The 12,769-nt window shown below is 45.3% G+C and overlaps 1 protein-coding gene across 2 annotated transcripts in view; it reads right to left on the bottom strand.

Annotated features, from left to right (window-relative positions):
• Nucleotides 1–12,769, bottom strand: part of LOC143775659 (protein ERGIC-53-like) — a 146,061-nt gene that overhangs the window by 78,230 nt on the left and 55,062 nt on the right. The window lies entirely within an intron of this gene.

Here is a 12,769-nt window from a genome sequence, read left to right as displayed (position 1 = left end):
TGGTGTTGATCGACCCTTGCTATTACTACCTGCATTATATACTAGCCTCACCGGATGTGGCACTTAGGTGTCACTATCCCTGTCAATTGTATGTATTTTAACCAATACTGTCTATGTAAATGTTTATAATAAAGTAACTATTTATTAATTTTTATATTGCACCAAGGCTCTTCTCTTTTTTGGATATTTTGTATGGTATTGTGGCTGAGCTCAACTATTTTTTGGCCTCCTTTTGGTGATACTAAACAAATACCAGTAGCCCCTTCAAAATTTTATGTAATTTACATGTATCTTGGCATTAGATTACACTTTTAAAAATTACATAAATTAATTGGTTAAATATACATATGCATATATGTACACAAATTGTTTTTTTTCAGAGAGGAAGAGGACTACAACTCTATTGCCACCTATTGGAAGTAGCAATCTTAAAAGTCAATAATGACTCTCTAAAAAGCCTTGCCACATGACTTAGCATAGAAACCAAAAGCTCAATTTGCAGACACTGTGTTTTGGGGGCACTGCCCCTCATCAGTGCAAAGTGTGAGATCAGATTTGGCTGGGTGAGAGGCGTCTGACCGGGATCCAAGGGGATAAGTTTCTCCTTGAGGAGAGTGGCATGTCAAGGCTGACATGTCGAGGTGGGGAGACTTTTAAGCTCCTCTGGGAAATATGCAAATTGTCTCTTCAGAGAGGAAGAGGGCCAGAATTCTAGTGCCACCTACAGGAAGTAGCCATCCTAAATGTCAATATCGACCCTCTAACGAGCCTTGCCATATGACTGCATGTATGTCGTATTTGTGTCTCCACTTTTGAAATCCATACCATAACCTAATTATGGCATACAGTATATGAAAAAACATGGACTGCCTATATTTCTATCTATGTGCATACCTGTGTCAGCAGATGAGCAAATTGCAAAATGCCCACAAAATACTTCTGTAATGTCCCCTTATAGCAGATGGAATATTGACAAAATCATGATCATTATTAATAAATAAAAATGAAAAAAAAATATTTCAATGAAGCGTTGTGCAAATTTTAGGCAGATGTGTGAAAAAATGCAACAAAGTAAGAATGCTCTAAAAAAATAGAAATGGTAATAGTTTATTAAAGACAGACATTTCTCCATCATTTAATACCATCAGGGAGGCGTCTGATCCAAATTTGTTCTGCGGCAGGATAATGACTCCAAACATAAAGCCAATGTCACTAAAAATAATCTTCAATGTAAGTGCCATGATCCAGGCCGGGCTTTGGTTTTGCCTTTCCTTTCCCAATCTGGTCATGTCAGGGGTTAACTTTCCCTGCCTCATTCCCGTGTCTGGTCTTCCATATCTTGGTGCTGCTACCTGTGTGCAGTGCCAGTTATATTGCTTGCACTCGGCAGTCTTCGGCTTTTTCCCGCAGTGTTCGTGCCATATGTTTTTGAATGGCTACTAAAGGTAACATCCTCACCTGTGACCTGTTTGCTTGTAATCAGTGTGTGTGCATAAAAGCTGAGTGAGTTTCTGGGATCCAGAATGTTGCATCTTTCAACCAGCAACTGACGTTTCTGGATTGTGAGTCATGGGGAAAGCAAAAGAATTTTCAACGGATCTACGCGAAAAGGTAGTTGAACTATATAAAACAGGAAAGAGATGCAAAAAGATATCCAAGGAATTGATAATACCAGTCAGCAGCGTTCAAACTGTGATTAATAAATGGAAAATCAGGGGCTCTGTAAAAACAAAACCATGGTCAGATAGACCAACAAAAATTTCGGCCACAACTGCCAATAAAATTGTTCGGGATGCAAAGAAAAACTCACAAATAACATCAGCTGAAATACAGGACTATCTGAAAACTAACGGTGTGGCTGTTTCAAGATGCACAAAAAGGAGGCACTTGAATAAAAATGGGCTGCATGGTAGAATCGCCAGAAGAAAGCCATTACTGTGCAAATGGCACAAAGTATCTCGCCTACAATACGCAAAACAACACAGAGACAAGCCTCAAAACTTCTGGAACAAGGAAATTTGGAGTGATGAGACCAAAATTTAACTTTTTGGCCACAACCATAAATGTTACATTTAGAGAGAGGTCAACAAGGCCTATGATGAAAGGAACACCATTCCTGCTGTAAAGCACGGAAGTGGATTGCTGATGTTTTGGGGATGAGTGAGCTACAGAGGTACAGGAAATTTGGTCAAAGTTGAAGGAAGGATGAATGCAGCACGTTATCAGCAAATACTGGAGGCAAATTTGCACTCATCAGCCCGGAAGCTGCACATGGGACGTACTTGGATGTTGAAACATGACAGCAATCCAAAACACAAGGCCAAGTTGACCTGTCATTGGTTACAGAACAAAGTGAAGGTTCTGGAGTGGCCATCTCAGTCTCCTGACCTCAATATCATTGAGTCACTTTGGGGAGGTTTCAAGAGCGCAGTTCAAACTAACAGCCCAAGAATTTACAGGACCTAGAGGCTTTTTGTCAAGAAGAGTAGGCAGCTTTACCATTTGAGAGAATAAAGAACCTCATCCACAACTACCACAAAAGACTTAAAGCGGTCATTGATGTTAGAGGGGGCAAAACATGGTATTAAGAAATTGGGTATGTGAACTTTTGATCAGGGTCATTTGGATATTTTGGGTTGTCATTATGATTTAAAAAGAGAAAACACAGTAGTTTGACAATAAATGGCTTCACCCAACCACTAACCATGAGTGGAGAGAAGGTTTTGGTGTTATCATTAATAATCTCTGAAAAAGGCCAAGAAAGCAAAAATTCTGCCAGGGAATGTAAAATTTGGAGCACAACTGTATGTCTCTTATCCTGGTATATATATATATATATATATATATATATATATATATATACACTGCAATGCGTTCATGCTGATATATATGTTCTCCTTCCTGGAACCATATTCTTTAAAACCCTGCAGTTCTGTTCGTTTCCACTATACACTTGTACCGCTCCGGTCATTTTTGACCGGACATATTAAAATGCTGTTTTAGCTACTTTTTAAACAAATGCACTGCAGCGCCCCAGAGTCCTGGTCGTTGCAGTACTGACGCTCCGCCACTAAGGGGAGTGATGGTACGTCGGATGGCACTTAAGGAGTTCACCTGACCAGGTATCACAGTCACACATTACACTTCACACTCTGGCCACCAGGGGGAGCAAAGGGTTCTATGTACTAGGCCACTCCTCACAATCTGGTAAAACTGGGGGCTGGATAGGAAGTTAGACAGAAAGCTGACTGGGTTTTGCCCAGGCAACACCTAGTGAAAGAAGAGGTTGCTTGGGAAGATTCAGGGGGGTCCCTGTCAGGAGTGGGATCCTGACAGAGGCCTAGCGAAAAGGACAGATCGTTACGGAACCGCGCCTGCACTTCATTGCGGCGGTATCTTAAGAAAGGATAAGAAGCGAGGTTTATTGTGGAGAAGTGAGAAACGAGATCACAGCACAAAGGCGAAAGAACCAGTAGGAGTCGTGCCCCGAGATCGGCAACATCCTACTGAGGCGCGTAGTCGGTGGCCGGAACGCCGAGGAAGTATTGGGCTCCACGCATTACTTCAAACCAACGGCAGGGCAGTTAATTATAGGTTGGCTGCCTCACCTAAATCACCTAATGAAGACAACGGAGGCAATTGTGGGAGAGGGGCGTCTCTAGAGTCCCTATAAAATAACTCCAGGCCTACCCCTTCATACGGGTGCATCCTATCCATATCATCTGGGGGACGGAGAGAAAGAACAGAAACATACACGACAGTTGTGAGGACTATCCCGTGGTGCTCAGCAGGGAAGTACTACAACACCCAGGCGCTAGTAGGTAGGCACTGATTTCCACCTGCAAAGGGAACTCTGGATGTGCCTTCGGACCGGCCGGTCTCATCCAGCCCTGTTAGCAGTGCTCTGGATTGCGGATACCGAAGCCTTCAGTAAAGAGGTAAAGAGACTGCAACCCTGTGTCCTCGTTATTTACTGCGACCTACACCACCACCTACACCTTTTATTGGGCGCCCCTTAGCAGGACCACGGACCGGGTCAGGCCACCGTGACATCCTCAGAACTGATAGACCCGGTACCGAGTACCCCGCCGTCCTGCGTCTGGGGGCCGCTCCATGCACTATCAAGGTGCAGAGGACCCAAGTTAAGGCCGCTGTTAACACAGGATGCATTAGTCAGCACTGATTAAGCCCACCATATGGCGTCACTAATAGGCTTTGAGTCAGATGCTCTGCATTTCTGTGTGATCATGCCACATACAGTTTATTTGTCTGCCCAGCGGCCAATCCCTGATTGTAGGCTGACTGCCTCATCGGTATTATTGCACCTGTGTAGTTGCCATCTTAACTTGGGTCCGCTGCACCTTGATAGTGCATTTGTTTGGAGGCCGCAACAGGTAAGCATCTTTACCTGTGTATTGGTGTTTTTTTTTCTCTCTAGAAGTTAGTTGAGGTTTTTCCTCTTATGGTGTTTTTTGTTTAGAGTAGGATCGGCAAGATACAAGGACCCTTGACGCGGGTTGCCGGCTTAAAGGAAAGGTGCCGCATTTTATTTTTTGTATTAAAAATGATTGTTTATATAAACAATTTTTTTTAATACAAATTTACATTTTTTAACTTTAACATTTTTTTTATTATTAATTTTTTTTTTCAGCCACTGGGCGCCGCCATTTTGCTTTGCAGGAGTGTAAGTGTAGTTGCACGACACTTACACTCTGCAAATACGGCAGCCCTGGGCATAGGAGTCTGCGGTCGGCGCCCGACCCCATACCTATCATTGTGCTCAGCTGCTCCCTGCTGTGACTGGCCACGCCCCCTGAGCCGTCCACATCACAGCAGAGGCAGGAGATCAGCGCCATCTTCCTGGAGCTCACAGTGCATCTGTGAGCTCCAGCTTCCCAGGATAATCGTAGGAGCCCTGCAGTTATAGGAGGAGGAGACCAAGGACGGGAGGGAGAAAGGACTCAGCAGGGAGCCGTGAAGTATCAGTGGGGAGGGGGAGAGGAAATCTAATCCTCTCCTTTGTGGTGCTGACTCTGAGCAGTTATCTCCTCCCATGTGTGTTACTGTGCTGTGTATCTAATCCTCTCCTGTGTGATACTGTCTGCTGAGCCGTGCATCTAATCCTATCTTGTGTGATGCTAACTGAGCTGTGTATCTAATCCTATCCTGTGTGTTACTGTGCTGAGCCGTGTATCTAATCCTCTCCTGTGTGATACTGTCTGCTTAGCCATGCATCTAATCCTATCCTGTGTGATACTAACTGAGCTGTGTATCTAATCCTCTCCTGTGTGTTACTGTGCTGAGCCGTGTATCTAATCCTCTCCCGTGTGATACTGTCTGCTGAGCCATGCATCTAATCCTATCCTGTGTGTTACTGTGCTGACTGTGTATCTAATCCTCTCCTGTGTGATACGGTCTGCTGAGCCATGCATCTAACCCTCTCCTGTGTGATATTTTGCTGAGCTGTGTATCTAATCCTCTCCTGTGTGATACTTTGCTGAGCTGTGTATCTACTCTTCTCCTGTGTGATACTATCTGCTGAGCCATGCATCTAATCCTATCCTGTGATACTGACTGAGCTGTGTATCTATTCCTCTCCTGTGTGATACTTTGCTGAAACGTGTATCTAATCCTCTCCTGTGTGATACTTTGCTGAGCTGTGTATCTAATCCTCTCCTGTGTGATACTTTGCTGAGCTGTGTATCTACTCCTCTCCTGTGTGATAGTCTGCTGAGCCATGCATCTAATCCTATCCTGTGTGATACTGACTGAGCTGTGTATCTATTCCTCTCCTGTATGATACTTTGCTGAGACGTGTATCTAATCCTCTCCTGTGTAATACTGTCTGCTGAGCCATGCATCTAATCCTATCCTGTGTGATACTGAATGAGCTGTGTATCTAATCCTATCCTGTGTGATACTGTCTGCTGAGCCATGTATCTAATCATATCCTGTGTGATACTGTGCTGAGATATCTATCTAATCCTCTCCTGTGGGATACTGTGTGCTGAGCCGTGTATCTAATCCTATTCTGTGTGTTAGGGTACCGTCACACATTGAAATTTTCATCGCTGCGACGGCACGATTCGTGACGTCGCAGCGTCGTATGAATATCGCTCCAGCGTCGTAGACTGCGGTCACACGTTGCAATCACGGCGCTGGAGCGATGCCGAAGTCCCCGGGTAACCAGGGTAAACATCGGGTAACTAAGCGCAGGGCCGCGCTTAGTAACCCGATGTTTACCCTGGTTACCAGCGTAAACGTAAAAAAACAAACAGTACATACTCACTCGTCGGTGTCCTTCAGGTCCCTTGCCGTCTGCTTCCTGCTCTGAGTGCAGCCGTACAGTGAGAGCAGATCGCAGCACCGCTGCGCTCTGCTCTCACTTTCCGGCCGGCACTCAGAGCAGGAAGCAGACGGCAAGGGACCTGAAGGACACCGACGGGTGAGTATGCACGGTTTGTTTTTTTACGTTTACGCTTGTAACCAGGGTAAACATCGGGTTACTAAGCGCGGCCCTGCGCTTAGTTACCCGATGTTTACCCTGGTTACAAGCGAAGACATCGCTGGATCGCTGTCACACACAACGATCCAGCGATGTCAGCGGGTGATCAAGCAACGAAAGAAAGTTCCAAACGATCTGCTACGACGTACGATTCTCAGCAGGGTGTCTGATCGCAGTAGCGTGTCAGACACAGCGATATCGTAACGATATCGCTAGAACGTCACGAATCGTAACGTCGTAGCGATGGAAATTTCAATGTGTGACGGTACCCTTACTGTGCTGAGATGTGTATCTAATCCTCCCCTGTGTGATATTGACTGCTGAGCTGTGTATCCAATGCTATCCTTTGTGATACTGACGGCTGAGCCATGTATCTAATCCTATCCTGTATGATACTGACTGAGCTGTGTATCTAATCCTGTCCTGTGTGATACTGACTGAGCTGTGTATCTAATCCTGTCCTGTGTGATACTGACTGCTGAGCTGTGTATCTAATCCTCTCATATGCACTCCTCTCCCCCGTTATGTGTGATCTATATGGCGGTATTATGTGAGATCTATATGGTGTCGTTATGTGAGAAGTATATGGCGGTATTATGTGAGAACACTGGTGGTATTATGTGAGATCTATATGGCGGTATTATGTGTGAAGTATATGGCGGTATTATGTGTGCTCTATATGGCGGTATTATGTGTGCTCTGTATGGCGGTATTATGAGTGATCTATATGGCGATATTATGTGTGATCTATATGGCGGTATTATGTGAGATCTATATGGTGTCGTTATGTGAGAAGTATATGGCGGTATTATGTGAGAACGCTGGCGGTATTATGTGAGATCTATATGGTGGTATTATGTGTGATTTATATGGCAGTATTATGTGTGCTCTATATGGCGGTATTGTGTGCTCTATATGGCGGTATTATGAGTGATCTATATGGCGATATTATGTGTGATCTATATGGCGGTATTATGTGAGATCTATATGTCGGTATTATGTGAGAACACTATGGTGTCGTTATTTGCAATCTATATGATGGTATTATGTGAGAACTATAGGACAGCATTATGTTTGATATATATGGCGGTATTATGTGAGAACACTATGGCAGTATTATCTTCATAAAGCGGACCCATTCTAGGGTTGTTCTGGCTGAGCAGCTGCACACGGGTCTCCGGTAATAGAGGGGGAAGCATGACCTCCAGTTAGGTGCAGTCAGGGGAGGGCTGGTGAGGCAGCTGAAGAGAGGGGTCTCATTTTTATCGTTACTATATGGCTACATTTCCTTCCCAGCGTCACCCCGTACTTCGCCTGTCGCCTCGCTTTCACACATTGCCAGGACAGGATCTGAGGAGGGGAATGGGGTCTTTGCATGCAATGTCTGGATCAGAACAGGTCATCAATCCGCAGAAATGTTTCCTGGATTTCTGTGGAGCAGACAAGCAGACGGTCTATCCATGTGTATAAAAGACAGCGCTCTATGTACAATCCCTGGCTGCTCTGCGCACTGAACATGGTGCCTCCATACACCAGCACACTGCTCTCCTGAAATACTCTGTGCTGCTGTCACCCTGCTCCCTCCACCACATATCTCCCAGAATCCTTGCTGCCTGCCATCCTCGGTGACTGTCTACTTGTCAGTATAAGGCTATGTTCACACGATCCTTTTTTCGCTGCGGATCCGCAGCGGATTTGCAGCTGCGGATCCGCAGACGTTTTCCATGCAGGGTACAGTACAATGTTACCCTATGGAAAACGAAATCCGCTGTGCCCACTATCCTTTTTTCGGCTTGAAAATCAGCGCGGATTTTCAGCGGAAAAAAAGAAGTACCATGTCAATTCTGTCTGCGGATTCCGCAGCGGGTTTCCACCTGCACCAATAGGAAAATGCAGCTGGAAACCCGCAGTGGAATCCGCAGTAGAAAAAGGATTGAAAACCGCAGTGAAAACCTCCGCAGGTTTTGCACTGCGGTTTTCACAAATCAGGACCTGAAAAATCCGCAGCGAAAAAAGGATCGTGTGAACAAGCCCTAACTCTGCAGTCACCAATAAAATGGCTGCTCACTGGGTTCCTGAATCTCATCCTCTTATCCCTTAGCAAACACCCAGAAGGGGAGGAGAGGAGACATCACAGACGTCAGCAGACTCCGCCCATAATTACTGCAGTGCAGTAATGTGAGCTAATTGTACACTAGGTTTTTGTGAAATTTCATTAGCTGCTCCCCCTAGTGTTTAAAAGTGGAAATGCCAAACCTTTTCAAATTATTTTTCATATTTTACTAAATTATAAACAAATGATAATATTTTTTTAGAAAATTTAAACATTAATTCTTCACATTTTTTCAATCGCTGGAAAAATTTTTTTTTGGATGGCACCTTCCCTTTAAGTATTGTGGCCATAATATAAACCAATACCTTGCATACATTATTATGTTTTTGTGCACTTTATATCTTTCGGGGTGCAGTTGGACCCTAGTTGGCTCTGTATACTGTGGCCGCTGTTCACACAGGATGCATTAGTCCTGTGTAGTTGCCATCTTAACTTGGGTCCGCTGCACCTTGATGATAGTGCATTTGTTTGGAGGCCGCGACAGGTAAGCACCTTTACCTGTGCATTGGTGTTTTGTTTTTTTTTTCTAGAAGTTAGTGGAGGTTTTTCCTCTTATGGTGTTTTTCACTCAAAAAATGGCTATTCAGTCATTTTTGACCGGGAACAGTACAAGTGTAAAAAAAAAAAATGTGGCGCAAAAAATAAACAAAAAAAAAAAAAAAAAAAGTACCCTTAGAAAGAACCCCTCAAATTAGGAAAATAGAAGTAATCGAACGTAACAGCAGGGTTTTAATGTATAGAAAAAAAGATAAATTATACTTACCTTCCCTCCGCACCCCTGCCACATGGCGTCCCTTTCTGAAAGCTATAAATATAAACAAACCTGGCACTCAACTTCAATGCAACTCGATTGAAAATTTATTGCGTAGTACCAACAAAACGTTTCGGTCTAATGCGACCTTCTTCAGTTACGTACTTAGGGAAAGTTGCGTGTCACTTCGTGAGGAAAGACAAGAAAGGGTATGTGTCCACGTTCAGGATTGCATCAGGATTTGGTCAGGATTTTACATCAGTATTTGTAAGCCAAAACCAGGAGTGGAACAAATAGAAGAAAAGTATAATAGAAACATATGCACCACTTCTGTATTTATCACCCACTCCTGGTTTTGGCTTACAAATACTGATGTAAAATCCTGACCAAATCCTGATGCAATCCTGAACGTGGACACATACCCTAAGGGGTATTGATTTAACGTTAGTGGGCTCCTCACCCGCATGGTCGTGGTCGCGACCTTTGTGACCGTGGTTGTCACGCTACTTTTCTTCTATTTGTTCCACTCCTGGTTTTGACTTACAAATACTGATGAAAAATCCTGACCAAATCCTGATGCAATCCTGAACGTGGACACATACCCTTAGGGTACGTGTCCACGGTCAGGATGGCCGGCGGTATCATCGGAGCGGCAAAGCCGCTCAGCGCTAAGCCCCGCCCCCTTCTGGGACGCGATGATGCCGGATGTGTTCATTGTACACATCCGGGATCATCGCACCCCTCGCATAGGGCCCTGTGTTATTCCTTGTGGCGACGCCCCTGGCCGTCACACCTAATACGGATTTAATTTAGATTTCTCTTTCGTTAATTCACTTCGCATTTTGTTAATTGATAATAAACGCATCCATTTTTAAAAGTATTCTTACTTTGCAGCATTTTTTACACACATTTTACCCAGTAGTGTAGGTGTTGTGGATGTAATTATTTAGTAATTAGTGTTCCATAGATACGTTTATTTGGATGAGTTGCACGTATCAAGCAGAACAATACAGGAAAATGATTACACTCAAAAACATTTATCCTGCTGAAAAAAAAAACAGGAGCAAAAACAGAAAACCCTTTCTCTAAGCTCTTAATCCTTGAAATCATAAGCGGTTTAAGACCACAGCATCTAAGTAAATGAATGAATGAATAAGTGAATAGGAGGGGGCAGCTCATAAGCCAGTTGCAAGGAGTTTTCCTTTGCAGGCAGTCTGTTGTTCTGCGTACTGATCACCTCTATACCCACTGTACATATGCAATTCAAGGAAACCTGTCACAGTGTACATGCAGTTGGATCTGTGGACAGCATGGTGTAGAGGAGGAGGAGAAGCTGAACAGAATGATATATAAAATTGTTGGAAATGTTATTTGTAACTTGTCATTTATTCACTGAATTCCCTGGTGTTGGTATACAAGGGAGTCCAGTGGGCGGTCCTTCTTACGCAGTTATTGACAGCTATCTCTGCATGCACAGTCATACAGGTGAGACTGTCAATCACTAAGTAATCAAACAGGTAGGTGGCACACCCAGTCAATTAGCGTTAGCTTGAGAAGGGTGCTTGATCCGATCCTCTGGAGCCAACCACAGAGCTCCTATAGACAGGCGCTGATTCGGGCTGCTGGTGGCCGGTGCTGTGTTGTATGTGTCCTGGCATCTGCCTCACAGTGGAGCAGACACGCCCCCTGTTCCCTGTATGTGTGCGCAGCCAGCTGCTGAGGTAGAGGGAACACTGCTGCATGACATGTGGACGGCTCAGATATCAGTGAGTACAGTAGTACCTTCAGCTCTGTGTGCGGTGAGGAGATGGACGCTGCTGCTCACCTCCCGATTAGTCCGGGGCCGGTCCCTGTATAGTATCAGTGGCCGCTCTGCTGATGCTCACAGATTTATTGCAGGGGTCTGAACTTTCACCCTGTCAGTGCCAGGTCATCGGCTCCAGGGTCACCAGACTGCAGGAAAGTTCAGTCTCCTGCAATAAATCTCCCTATACTGAGAGTGACCAGAGACTGTCTGCAGAATCCAGCACTGGAGTGATCAAGCCTGAACCTGGTGACTGGACATCACATGCTATACACATGGCCCTGTATATATACAGTGCATGTATGGCCAGGGCCAGGTGCAGGATTGATCCATCCAGTGTATATAACATTGTATATCTGTGCCTATAGTATACCACTATCAGGGGCGTAACTACAGAGGTTGCAGCCGGGCAAGGGGTCCCTAAGCACGCTGAGCTACAAAATGGGCCACCAGCCCCTAAAATCCTCTGCACAGGCCATGGTGCGTGCTCTCTTGGTTAACGCGCTGACCAAGGCCGTGGCGGCCCACATGAGCACGCCCCTCGTTCGTGCTTGCGTACACGGCTGCAGCCTTTGTCAGTGAAGGCAAACAGGAGAGCGCACGCACCAGGGCCTGTGCAAAAGTTTGAAAAGGCCGCCAACGCACGCAGAGACACCTGAGCCTCACTGTGTCTGACCCTGGCCTGGCCAGAACCAGCATCAGAGAACAGTGCTCTCCTCACCTGCTCAGAGAACCTGAGCATCAGAACCTGCATCAGAGAACAGTGCTCTCCTGCAGGATTTTAATCAACCCACTTGTCTGGGCGACGTTTCGCCGAAACGTCGCCCAGACAAGTGGGTTGATTAAAATCCTGCACGTCTAACACTGCAATGATGGAGTGCTGCCTCGTTTTTTCCAAATATTGACTAACCTGGGTATATGGACTATTATCCTGGGGGCCCTGCACCCGAAGATAAGTAGAAAGTGTGCTGTTCCTTTTCTTTTTATCTATCTATATATATAATTTTTTTTTTTTGGATTATAGGACGCACCACAAATTTTGAGGAGAAAAATAAGAAAAAAATATTTTTTAATAAAATGGTGATGCTTCTTATAATCCATGCGTCTTATTGCTTACTGGGAGTAGTGGGTGCAGTGAAGGGGGGGTCTCAGGGTCGTTGCTGGAGGAGGCAGGAGTGGGGTGATGCTGCAGGCCAGGATGAGGGGGGCTCTGATGTGCGGCGTGATGGTGGGGGGGTGTCTTGTGCTGGTGCATGTCCGGTGCTGCTGCCGGGTGTCTCTGGGTGCCTGGCGGTTGCTGGCCGGTGCTGCGGGTGTCTCCGGGGCCTAGCAGTGCTGCGTGAGTGTCCGGCGCTACCATTTTACGACAGGCCAGAGCCCCGGCAATTCCACGGTTCCCTGTGTGTGTGCGGTGGACTCCGAGAATATGGCCGAGAATATGGGCTAATAAAGAGTCCACTGCTTAAAGGGATTGTCTCCCACTAGGACAACCTCGTCTTAGGCTACTTTCACATTAGCGTCGTGCACTGCACGTCGCTATGCGTCGTTCTGTAGAAAAAACGCATCCTGCAAAATTGCTTGCAGGATGCGTTTTTT

This window comes from Ranitomeya variabilis, chromosome 5, assembly GCF_051348905.1.
Source record: "Ranitomeya variabilis isolate aRanVar5 chromosome 5, aRanVar5.hap1, whole genome shotgun sequence".
Taxonomy (NCBI): domain Eukaryota; kingdom Metazoa; phylum Chordata; class Amphibia; order Anura; family Dendrobatidae; genus Ranitomeya; species Ranitomeya variabilis.
This window is presented reverse-complemented; position numbering and strand designations above follow the sequence as displayed.